The following is a 12,453-nucleotide window of genomic DNA, read 5'->3' on the forward strand; positions in this document are numbered from 1 at the left end:
CCAGACGGAGAACAGTGGGGTAAGGGAATCCAGGAGAGTTGCTTGCCAAGTGGCTCAGTCTCTGGTTTTTTGGTGATGGGATTAGTTTCCGGGCTGTCTTTGGCCAATCATTCTGACTCACGGTGCTTCCTGGTGGTGCACGCATGGCAGGGATTGAAGTGTCTCCTGCTTTGGCAGGCAAATTCTTTATCACTGAGCCACCAAGGAAGTCCTTATTTAGTTTTCAATATTTAAAATTTGGAGACTTTGGCTTTCTCTTAAAACATGAGGAGGGACCATGAGACTAGTGCATTGGCACCAGTTGTCTGGAGGTAAACAGAGCTGTCTTTGGAGGCAGACCTGCCCTCTCCAGTTGATCATGGTCCCCTCCCCGTCCCATAGCCTTCCTGACCCCAGGAGACTAATACCATCTACACCTGGGTTTTCTATTTGAATAACTCTGGGTTCATCAAGTGTTCCTGAAACAGAGGAGCAGCTAAGGGAAAGATGAGTTCAAGCTCCCACTTTTGGCAACACAGCTAGTCTCAAAATACCTTTGGAGTCCCTTTCCCATAATAGTCAATTTAAAGATTTTTTTCCCTCATGTGTGCCGTCAGGGAGGGGGCCAGTGGAAGTCCTAGGAATCCCTTTTGGAACACAGGCCACCACATTTCCCCTGGTATACATGTCAATGACAGACTGGTAGTATAAATACTTACAATATGTAGGTAACATTCTGTCTTCATACCATCACTGTGTTTTCATTTTGTAAGTTCCATGTTTAGGGCGTTGAGTGTTTCTAACTTAGCAGGTGGCACCGGTGGCAAGAAATATTTCTCCGTCATGTAGACTGCTTCTGAGCTCTTCCCGTTGCCACTTGGGGTAACATGTACTTCCACACTTCTTTTGTGAGTGTTCTGCTCGAGACTTTTGGCTGTTGAATTCTTTTGTTAATAGCTGTAAAAATATCATGGTGGAAATTTTCAACATCACTAAAGAGCTCATGGCAATAGGGAAAAAAAAAAAAGGTGCCTTTTTCATGCATGTTTCAGAGTGGACTAAAAGGAAAAAAAAAATACAAATTCGAATTCCTCAGAGAACTGACTGTGTTGAAATGTTTACAGAAGGTCAAGGAGTTCTTTCCCCTGGCCCTGAGTGGAGACGTGAAGCTGCGGCCGCGGTGACGCGAGGCCGGCCTTTCCTTCCAGCCTTGTTTATTCTGGAAATAACTCTGGAAAAGGCCTCATATGGTTCCCCAGAGACCTGGAGGTGGGCCTGTGTCAGTTCATGACAAACCCTAACAAACCGTTCCTCTGAATCGTTGAGCAAAATGTACAAAAAAGATCTTTCTTAGAACTTCCAGACAGACCTAAGGGACTAGAAACGAACTTGAAAGTGTAAGGAAGTCAGAGGACGGAGCTAGACCAAAAAAACACACTTAACCCAACTTTACAACTGCGTTAGACAGTGGAATTTTACAGTCACTGAAATCCAAGGGTTTGAAGTGGATTTTTAAATGCTTATTTTCATCCATTTCTAGCTCCGTAATGAAGTCATTCCTTGAGGACCGGGCCAGCTGTCCCTTCTCTGCGGGTCTCTGTCTTTTGAGACTCTCCTCCCTCCACCCCCACTTGGCAGCTTGTCTTTTACACCCGGTGCCTGCCCCGGGCCTGGTAGGAGGGCAGCACCCTTGGCTGTTGGATAAACAGAACTTTACATCCAATGGAACTCTCAAGAATGATGAAGGGATGGATGGTCATGAACAAGTCTGTCCCCAGGAGAGCCTAATACATGCTATTGATCATTAATATGATTTCTTGCTATAAAATCCTTAAATTTTTTTAAATTGAAGTATGGTTGACTTACAATATTGTGTTAGTTTCAGGTGTATAGCAAAGTGATTCAGTTATACATATACACCTATTCTTTATCAGATTCTTTCCCATGATAAGTTATAGTTGTTGTTCAGTTGCCAACTCGTGTCTGACTCTGCAGCTCTGTGGACTACAGCACACCAGGCTTTCTGTCCTTCACCATCTCCCAGAGTTTGCTCAAACTCATGTACGTTGCGTCAGTGATGCTATCCAACCATCTCATCCTCTGCCACCCCTTCTCCTTTTGCTTCAATCTTTCCCAGCATCAGGGTCTTTTCCAATGAGTTGGCTCCTCACATCAGGTGGCCAAAGTATTGGAACTTCAGCTTCAGCAACAGTCCTTCCAGTGAATACTCAAGGTTGATTTCCTTTAGGATTGACTGGTTTGATCTCCTTGCTGTCTAAGGGACTCTCAAGAGTCTTCTCTACCTCCATAAGTTAATGTTATTATATAATGTTAGTATAAGATACTGAATATAGTTCCCTGTGCTATATAGTAGGTCTTTGTTGTTTATCTATTTTATATATAGTAGTGTATATATATTAATCCCAAACTCCTAATTTACCCCTCCTTCCTCTTTCCCCTTTGGTAACCAAGATAATTTTCTATGTCTATGGAAAAAACCTAAGTGTCCATCAGTGGATGAATGAATAAAGAAGATGTGGTATATATATAATGGAATATTACTTGGGCATAAACAAGAATGAAATAATGCCATTGGCAGCAATATGGATGGGTTTAGAGATAAGCATATGAAATGAAGTAAGTCAAGACAGAGAAAGACAATATCATATATTACTTATCTGTGGAGTCTAAAAACTGATACAAATGAACTTATTATTTAAAATCATTTTAACTCAAAGGCACTCTGACTCATAAAGCACTTGTAAGAGTGGCACTGGTCCTCCAGGAGTCGCTGAGGTCACTGTGGGCGCCTGCTGCTTTCATTCCTCTCCTTTTCTCTCATTATTTTGATCGTCATATATTACTTATTTGTGGAGTCTAAAAACTGATACAAATGAACTTATTATTTAAAATAATTTTAATTCAAAGGCACTCTGACTCATAAAGCACTTATAACAGTGGGACTGGTCCTCCAGGAGTCGCTGAGGTCACTGTGGACACCTGCTGCTTTCGTTCCTCTCCTTTTCTCTCATTATTTTGATCAGTCTCTGTCCTCTTCCCACCTTCTTCTCTCTCAGAGCCAGGTCTTAAGATTTGGTGTAGGGTTAGGTGGGCTTCTCAGGTGGCACTAGTGGTAAAGAATGTGCCTGCCAATGCAGGAAACACAGAAGACATAGGTTCGATCCCTGGGTGGGGAAGATCCCCAGGCATAGGAAATTGCAGCCTGCTCCAGTATTTTTGCCTGGGAAATCCCATGGACAGTGGAGCCTGGGAGGCTACAGTCCATGGGGTTGAAAAGGAGTTGGACACAACTGAGAGGCTGAGCACCCATGCATGTAGGGGTAGGTGACCCAAAGTACGTCAACCTTACTTCTTCCTCAAGATTTTCCAAGCTGGGTGGGTCTGAGAGGGAAAATCAATTTTCCTCCATGCTTTTGGAGTTACTAGGATGTGGGACTGGAAGCTGCTGGCAACCACAGCTCCTGCTACATGTAGAGAGAGGATCAGTAGAGAGACAAGATTTAAGCAGCTTCAAAGCCAGGCGGTCTGACTGATGGCTCGGTAGGTGAGAGTGAGGGGACATTCAGGGGGCATCAGAAGCCATGGATCCTGTCTGCCTCTAAAGATAAACTCCATTCTTGCCTTCTGCATTGTGCTTACCTCAGGCTGCCCAGACATCCTCTTACTAAGCTAGTTTGAATTCAGTTTGCATCACTGACAATGGGAAGAGTCTTGAAAGTACCACTAGGAAAGCCATAGTGGACTCCCCGTTGTCATCTGAAAATGCAGGCCAAACTTCAATGTTCATTAAAAAAATTATTTCAAACTTGAAAGTGCACATTTTGGTCTATGTGAGGATTTGTCCATTTTAGGGTTTTGGTGGCTTTAAAACTTTTTGTTGGTTCTCTTCTCACTTTTTTTAACATTCAGTTTCTTTCCCAAACACAAAATACTTTCTGAAAGTGCTGGAACAACACAACCATGACGAAATGAGCATTTGAGTATTTACTGTACCAGGCGACTGAGCGACTTCACTTTCACTTTTCACTTTTATGCATTGGAGAAGGAAATGGCAACCCACTCCAGTGTTCTTGCCTGGAGAATCCCAGGGACGGGGGAGCCTGGTGGGCTGCCGTCTATGGGGTCACACGGAGTCGGACACGACTGAAGCGACTTAGCAGCAGCAGCAGCAGCAGCAGGTGCCACTCTATTTGTATTAACACTTTTCACCCTCATGAAAGCCTATGAAACATAGTGTCACTTCCCCCATTTAACAGATGAGGCACAGAATGATTAAGCAGTTAACCCTGGGATCACTCAGCTAAGTTAGTGGCAGAGAGAAGGCTTGCACACAAATTTGTAAGTTCAGAGGTAGAGCTCTTTTTGTATTGAAAACCATTGATTTTGTTCAGTTATGATGATCGTATTTAAAACTGAATTATAAATTTCTAAGTTTTGGAAATAATTTTGTGCTGTTTTTCAAGGCAATGAAAAAGCTACAAATGTCCTTCAGTTCAGTTTAGTTCAGTTGCCCAGTCGTGTCTGACTCTTTGTGACCCCATGAATCGCAGCACGCCAGGCCTCCCTGTCCATCACCAACTCCTGGAGTTTACCCAAACTCATGTCCATAGAGTCGGTGATGCCATCCAGCCATCTCATCCTCTGTCGTCCCCTTCTCCTCCTGCCCACAATCCCTCCCAGCCTCAGGGTCTTTTCCAATGAGTCAACTCTTTGCATGAGGTGGCCAAAGTACTGGAGTTTCAGCTTTAGCATCATTCCTTCCAAAGAAATCCCAGGGCTGATCTCCTTCAGAATGGACTGGTTGGATCTCCTTGCAGTCCAAGGGACTCTCAAGAGTTTTCTTTAAAGGTATTCAACTCTATAACTTGAACTCACACATTTAAAAAAATATATGCATTTATTTATTTGGCTGCTCTTTGTCTCAGTTGCGGCATGTGGGATCTCTAGTTGCAACATGTGAACTCTTAATTGCGGCATGTGGGATCTAGTTCCCCTACCAGGGATCAAGCCTGGGCTCCCTGCACTAGGAACTCAGAGTCTTAGCCACCAGACCACCAGGGAAGTCCCTGAACTGGTGTATTAAGAGACTCTAGCCCACAGAGGTTTTCCTCTGCTTTTCTGTGGTAGAGGTACATTCCCACTTCTGTACCAGCTGGACCATCCTATGGATGGATCTTCATGTAAGTACTGACTTCACCAAAAAACCAAACTGGTAGCAGTCTGATCATGAGGAATGAGTCTGAAATGGAAGAGGGGAATGTTGGAAGTCCCCAGGTCTCCTTTCAGTTCTTCACAGCATTGTATCACCACCCCTCATGCATTTGGTGAGTAAGGAACCTCATCTCTCTGGCCAGCTTTTCATCCTGCAATGGCATACAATGGATGAATAGAAATGGTTAAAATGTTCAGCCCCATTTGCTAATGTCCCAGAAGCACATCGAAAGCAGGAAAAGTTCAACCAAGGTTCATCCCTCTGTCATTCCAGTGAAACATTTCACACAGTTGCTGGGGAATTAGGTTGAAACCCATAGTTGTCATCCGGGGACTTTGGTGAAGTGTTCATTTCTTACCTGTTACCATTTCCTTTTTGAGCAACTGCGAAAACAGTGATCTCCTTAAGTCTCCAGCAGAAGGGAAGAGGGGACTCAAACACCCTTGACCCTCTCATTTCCTGTGAGATTGTGAAACAAAAAAGGTAAACATTTAAGGGGATGTGGTAACTGGGAACAATTGTCCCCATTGTGGAAGGAATACTGGTTTCTTTTTTACACAAACTCTTCCTAGTGGAAAGGCTGAACCGAAGAAGTCAGCTCTGCCACGGGCCCTAGAGGTTGCCCGGATTCACAGGGAGAAAATCCAGGGAGATTTGCTTTGTGGGAAGTGTGTAGACTTTGAAGGGGTTGGGCTACAGCGTCCTTGGGTCACATAAAACAGTTGTCTTTAAAGAAAGTCCTTCCGAGTGCTTCAGGCCTGGCATCCTTCTATGAGGATCCGCATCACTCAATAACCTCATTACTGAGAGTCTGAAACTTGGGTGACCGTGCTGTAATCCGAGACCCCTTGCTCAGAAGCCCTTGGCAGCTCTCTGACTTTCTTCCTCTTTAGATTTCCCTACTGAGAGCCCTTCACAGAACAAGGTCATGGTGATCTATGGCAGTGGCTCACGCCAGGCCTCTCCAGGCCTCCTTGGCCAAGACACAAGAGTCTTTTTGCAAAATCTCAGGATGGTTCCGTGATGGAGGGCAAAGGGCTCCAGCAGAACCAATTCAGCAGTGTCCCTTGGTCTTTATTTTTTAATTATTTGACTGAAAGAATTCCATAGGGACTTCCCTGGTGGTCCAGTGGTTAAGATTCCTCATTTCCAATGCACAGGACATGGGTTTGATCCCTGGTCTGGGAATTAAGATCTGACATGCTGTGTGGCATGGTACCCCTGTCCCCCAAAATAAATAAAAGTAAAAAAAAAAAAAGACTTCCTTGGTGGCTTAGAGAATCTGAGTTAAAGAATCTGCCTGCAACTGCAGGAGAACTGAGTTCAAGTCTTGGGTCAGAACTGAGTTCTGGAGAAAGGAGTGGTTACTCACTCCAGTATAATTGCCTGGAGAACCCCATGGACAGAGGAGTCTGGTGGGCTATAATCCATGGGGTCACAAAGAGTCAGACACGACTGAGTGACTACACACTTAACTTCAAAAAAGAAAAAAAGAGTTCCATAACTACAGGGAAAGACTTCTTTGGGGTCAGGGTGAACTATTTTTTTGTTCATTCAGCAAATTCTTACTCAGGAATTACTGTGTGTGTGTGTGTGTGTGTGTGTTTCTGCCCCAGGTTCTACCATTTTATCTTTGACTTTGATTCTTGACACAGAGCTCCTAAAAACCCTTGTAATTTTCTGAGTGAGAGAAGCACCTTTTGTTCTTAAGAGGTAGCTCCTGGATGGCTCCAGGATAGGGATCAGTCACCAGAAGACCAAGCCATGATTAGAAGCTTGGCACCTTCAGCGTCGCCTCCCATTCTCTAGAGAAGAGAGAGGAGCTGGAAAATGACTTAAGGATCCATCGTGCTGCCATGATGGAGTCTCCATAAGAATCCCCAAAGTACAGGGTTCAGAGAGCTTCCTGTTGGTGAACACATCCCCCGACCAGGATGGTGACACACTCACCCCCAACTCCATGGGCACAGTAGGTTCCTGGGCTGGGGACCCTTGGGACCTTGTGTACTTCTTCACTTGTACACGTTATCCTTTTTTGTATAATAAACCAATAAATGTTAGTGTTTTCTTAAGATCTATGGGTCGTTCTAGCATCTGCTCAAATCCAAGAAGGGGAATGTAGGAATCCTGATTCATAACCAGCCAGTCAGAAGCACAGATGACAACGTGGATTTGCAGCTGGTGACTGGAGTGGGGGATGTCTTGTGGGACTGAGCCTTTGCCCTTTGGGACAGAACAGAACTGAGTTGAATCATAGAACATGCAGTTGGTGTCTGCAGGAGGGCTGGACTATTGTCTGGTGTGGGAAAACCCACACACATCTGGTGTCAGGAGTGAAGACTTGAGAGTAGGGGAAAATAGTGTGGTTTTCCTAAACAACCTGGAATTGCCCTAATCTCTGGGCATACAATATTGCTGAAGCTGAAGCTCCAATAATCTGGCCACCTGATGTGAAGAGCCAACTGATTAGAAAGGACCCTGATGCTAGGAAAGATGGAAGGCAAAAGGAAAAGGGGGTGGCAGAGGATGAGATGGTTAGGTAGCATCATTGACTCAGTGAGCATAAATTTGAGCAAACTCCAGTAGATAGTAGAGAACAGAGTTGCCTGGTGTGCTGCAGTCCGTGGAGTCGAAGAGAGCTGGACATGACTTAGTGACTAAAAAACAATAACTGGGCATACAGTAGTGACCAAGTCAGACAATGTGTTCAGACTCATAGAATTTATAAGAAAATGGCCAGTAACAATTACAGTTTGATAAATACTTTGATGGGTAAACTCCAGGAGATAGTGAAAGACAGGGAAGCCTGGAGTGCTGCAGTTCATGGTGTCACAAAGAGTCGGACACAACTTAGCAACTGAACAACAACAGCAGCGATGGGCCAAGTCGGGGGTCATGCAAAAATTCCCGAGAGTTTCTGTCCTGGGTTTTTGGTTGGGAAAGGCAAAAAGAAGGAATGATTCATCCAGACCAGAGAAGGTCTCCCTCCTACTGTCTGATTTCTTCTAGACTGACTTCTTTGAGGTGGTGAATGAACTCCTTTAAGACATATATTTAAGAGAAAATAATACGATGCCTTATTTATTTAAATTTTTGATATATTTTTACTAACCACACAGATCTACTGAAAAGTTGCAAATACAGTAGAAAAAAACTTTGTTCCTGAGCTATTTAAGAGTAAGTTGCCAACCTGATGACCCATCAAAACCAAATACGTCAGCTGGTACTTCTACAAACAAGGACATGCTCCTCCATAACTGCCATCAACCATCAGCACCAGGAAATTAGCTGCGACTCATCACCATCACCATACTCTCAGACACCACTTGAGTTTGTCAGTTGTTCCAAGAATGGCCTTTATGGTGGAAGGATCCAGTTCACGGTCATGTACTGATTGTGTCATATACCCTTCCTCACTGTTTCCTTGACCTTTGTGACCTTGTTATTTTTGAAGAGAATGGGACAGTTGTTTTGTAGACTCTTCCTGCACTTTCATTTGTCTGATGTTTCCTCATTCATCTATGTGAGTGTGCTCAGTCGTGTCCGACTCTTTGCATCCCCAAGGACTGTAATCCGCCAGGCTCTTCTGTCCACAGGATTTTTCCAGGCACGAACACTGAAGTGGGTTGTCACTCCCTTCTTTGGGGAATCTTCATGACCCAGGGATTGAACCCATATCTCTTAACGTCTCTTACATTAGCAGGCAGATTCTTTACCACTGCACTACCCAGGAAACCTGATATTTCCTCATGGTTAGATTTAAATTGTGCATCTTTAGCAGACACAGCTCAGAGGTGAGGTTGTGTTCTTTATGGCATCATCACGCGTGGTGCAGGATTGTGAATTGTTCCATCATTAGATAAAATGGCATTTGCTAGGCTTCTTCACCAGGAAACCACTCTTTTGCTCTCTGTGATTAATATGTATTTTTTAAAATTATGTTTATTTTATTTATTTATTTGGCTGTGCCAGGCCCTACTTTGAAGCTGCAGCATGAAAACTCCCAGTTGCAGCATGTGAATCCAGTTCTCTGACCAGGGATGGAACCAGAGATGGAACCAGGGATGGAAGCCAGGCCCCCGCACCCCCTTGCTGGGAGCTTGGAGTCCCAGCCACTGGACCACCAGGGAAGTCTCAATATATATTTTGAGGGAGGAACTGAAAACATCCCATTTCTTATCAAGTCCTTAATGCAGTATGGATTCATGATTTTCTGTTTTATTCAATGGGTTATGTATGTACTCAGTCTCTCAGTTGTGTCTGACTCTCTGTGGCCCCGTGGACTGTAGCCCATCAGGCTCCTCTGTCCATGGGGTTTTCCAGGCAAGAATACTGGAGTGGGTTGCCCAGGGATCAAACCTGAGTCTCTTGCATCTCCTGCATTGGCAGGTAGATTCTTTACCCCCCAGTGACACCTGGGAAGCCCTCAATGGGTTGTAATCCATTACAATTCTTTTTATGCTCAAATTGTGTTATATTTGAGCCCCTTCAAGCTGACTTCTGTGTCTTTGTGACATTTCCCTGTCATCCTTTGAGCATTTCCATATTTTTTCCTGACACAGATAGATGTTCTAGGTTCGACTTCTACATACCCTGTCCTAGCCCTAGAACCAGCTGCTTCTCCAAGGAGCTTTTAGTGGGGAATGGTACTTAGAAACCACGATCTGGGCACTAGGTGTGCTCATGGCTATGGAGCTATTGCTGCACCAAGAACCTCTCGGTAGACAGAGCTAGAAAATACACGAATGTGTCAACACACACACATTCATTTCCATGTGTATTTTTATTGACACCTTTGAGTTCACACCAACACCTTCAATTTCAATCCAATATCACAGGGCTCTTTCTCATCTTCTCTATTTCCATATTTGCAATTCCTTTCTCTTACAGTGAGAAACCTAGATCCCATTTTTCTAAGTATACTTACTTATTTGATCCATGCCCTGTATAGAATCAGTCTCCACCCCTCCTCCCCCATGTGGACTTCCTCCCTCTATCGGCTCTGACACCCTATCTGGACCTAGAATATGCATAGAATCCTGAGCTCTGAGTCCCCTCTCTGGGCCACCTCTCCTCACACACACCTCCTTTGCTCTATTGACCTTCATGAATTACAGACTTAATTATTGAGAAAGGGACAAGATGCTAAGAGAAGGAAAAAGGGAGAAAAAAAAAAAGGAAAGGAAAGGGGAGACACGTGAGGGAGGTCAGGAAGGGCCACTTGCAAGCTTTTAGCTTCCATTTCCTTGGTTGCACCTTTAAAGTTCTGTGTTGTCTATCATCACCTCAGAATTCATGTTTACTTTGCACAAGTGCTCCTGGTTCAGCAGCCTCTCCATTCCTCTCTCTACTTCCCTATCTGTATCCAAGAATCTATCCATCCTGGTCTCAGCTGCTCGTGGAATTAGCTCCAGAGTGTGCAGTTCTGGACTATCTGGTTTGTCAGCGTCTTTGAAGAACCAGTTGTCTGAAAAGAATGAAGGATCTTAGCTTCCCTCCAGCAGAGCACGTAGAAGGTAAGCACAGGACATCTGATATCTCAGGTGTAATTCCATGCAATTATGAGATCATATCTCTGAAAGGGAAAAGGCAGTTAAATATATCCTTTAAGGTTTTGTTCACTTGTTAAAACGCGAGTTAGCACCATTGTTTGTTATTCAGATAATTTTGTCATTTAAATAGGTTTTCAATACCTCAGTATTGCTCAGTTCAACTTTCCTAAAGCTAATTAAGAATGTCAGAAAAATACAACTCAGTTAATACTAAGAATTTGAAAGTCTAAAGGTACTCCTTAAATTTAAATGTAACATTTCAAGAAGATTCAATCTTCTTTAATTAATCTAGATTTAATGTCTGCTTCCATTAAAATTAATTAATAAACAAAACAAAACAAAAATCCTCAGAACAACTCGAGCTATAACATACTTCAGTTGAAAATTTAATTTTACATTGCATCTGCCTTGAGAAGTGGTACATCTTAGGGATTTTTAAAATAGAAGTAAGACCAGGACAACTATAGAAAGTTCTAATATAAATGTCTAATCTAATATAAGTGATCCTCATGCATGGATTATATGAGCACCTCAGAGCTCAAACACCTCAAAGATAAAAACTATCTTATTTAGGGTGACTCAGTCCAGTGACATATGCTTTTGTCAATGTCACAGGAAAATGACAATGCTGGAATTTTAGTATTTATTTCAAGTAATATGAAATGCTATTTTTTAATGACGTCAGAATTCTATTTAAAGATTTTCAAATTCATTAGATGGTATAACTGGAGATGAAAACTGAACCTCCATAAGCATTCCATCTCTTGGAGTCTGGTTTGTCCAAGCTTTGCACCTCCTTCACATCTATACCCCTCCCCAGGAGCCGTTGGAGCCCTGTGAGCTCACAGATCACAGACCCTAACCACTGTCCCTGAGTTGAGGGAATTTGCCTTAGGATGGTGGCAAGAGGACTTGGTGGGGAGGTGCAGGTGGTAAGTGGTGATGAGGATTGGGAGAGCTTGGAATAAAGATGTCCAGATTGGGTGGATATCAGGAGGGATTCAGAGGAGAAGGGTTGAAGAGCCAAAAGGCTAAGCTAATTGCCAAAAAAGTCTAAAATGCAATGATGTTACATTCACAAACATAATTAAGTACCTAAAAATACTATAATATCAAAAAGGAGTGAGGAGGCTTCAGGGGAGTAATGGTACTGCTCACTATTTTGATTAGAATGATGGTTTCATGGATGTATGAACACACAAAGCTTTTCTAACTGCACACATTTACAAAAATTTTTATTTTGGCTGTTCGGGGTCTTAGTTGCAGCCTGTGGGATCTTGGCTTTTCAGTCTTTGTTGAGGCATGTGGAATCTTTCGTTGAGGCATGTGGGATCTAGTTCCCTGATCAGGGATGGAACCTGGGCCCCCTGCATTGGGAGCGTGGAGTCTTAGCTACTGAATCATCAGGGAAATCCCTAATTGTACACTTCCTAATGTGCACTTTATCTTTTGTCTGTTTTACTTTGTGCCTTAAAATGTGTGTGCTAAGTCATTTCAGTCATGTCCAACTCTTTGTGACCCTATAGACTAGAGCCCACCAGTCTCCTCTGTCCATGGGATTCTCCAGACAAGAATACTGGAGTGGGTTGTCATTTCCTCCTCCAGGGGATCTTCCCAACCCAGGGTTTGAACCTGAGTCTCTTATATCTCCTGAATTGGCAGGTGGGTTCTTTACCAGCACCACCTGGG

The 12,453-nt window shown here is 43.5% G+C and overlaps 1 long non-coding RNA gene across 5 annotated transcripts in view; it reads right to left on the reverse strand.

Moving 5' to 3' along the window:
- Positions 1-495: 495 nt before the first annotated feature.
- The window catches only part of LOC147356581 (uncharacterized), a 50,911-nt gene continuing 38,953 nt past the window's right edge, over positions 496-12,453 (reverse strand). For 4 of the 5 annotated variants that reach the window (XR_015143342.1, XR_015143344.1, XR_015143343.1 and 1 more), the window contains one exon: positions 9,977-10,787. This is a non-coding gene — a long non-coding RNA (uncharacterized LOC147356581). Of the gene's footprint in view, positions 937-5,570; positions 5,672-9,976; positions 10,788-12,453 lie in introns of those variants that run through there. The other variant, XR_015143346.1, reaches the window with a different exon arrangement.

Source organism: Bos grunniens, chromosome 16, assembly GCF_055505025.1.
Source record: "Bos grunniens cultivar Pamir isolate PY7600 chromosome 16, Bosgru_T2T1.0, whole genome shotgun sequence".
NCBI classification, from domain to species: Eukaryota; Metazoa; Chordata; class Mammalia; order Artiodactyla; family Bovidae; genus Bos; species Bos grunniens.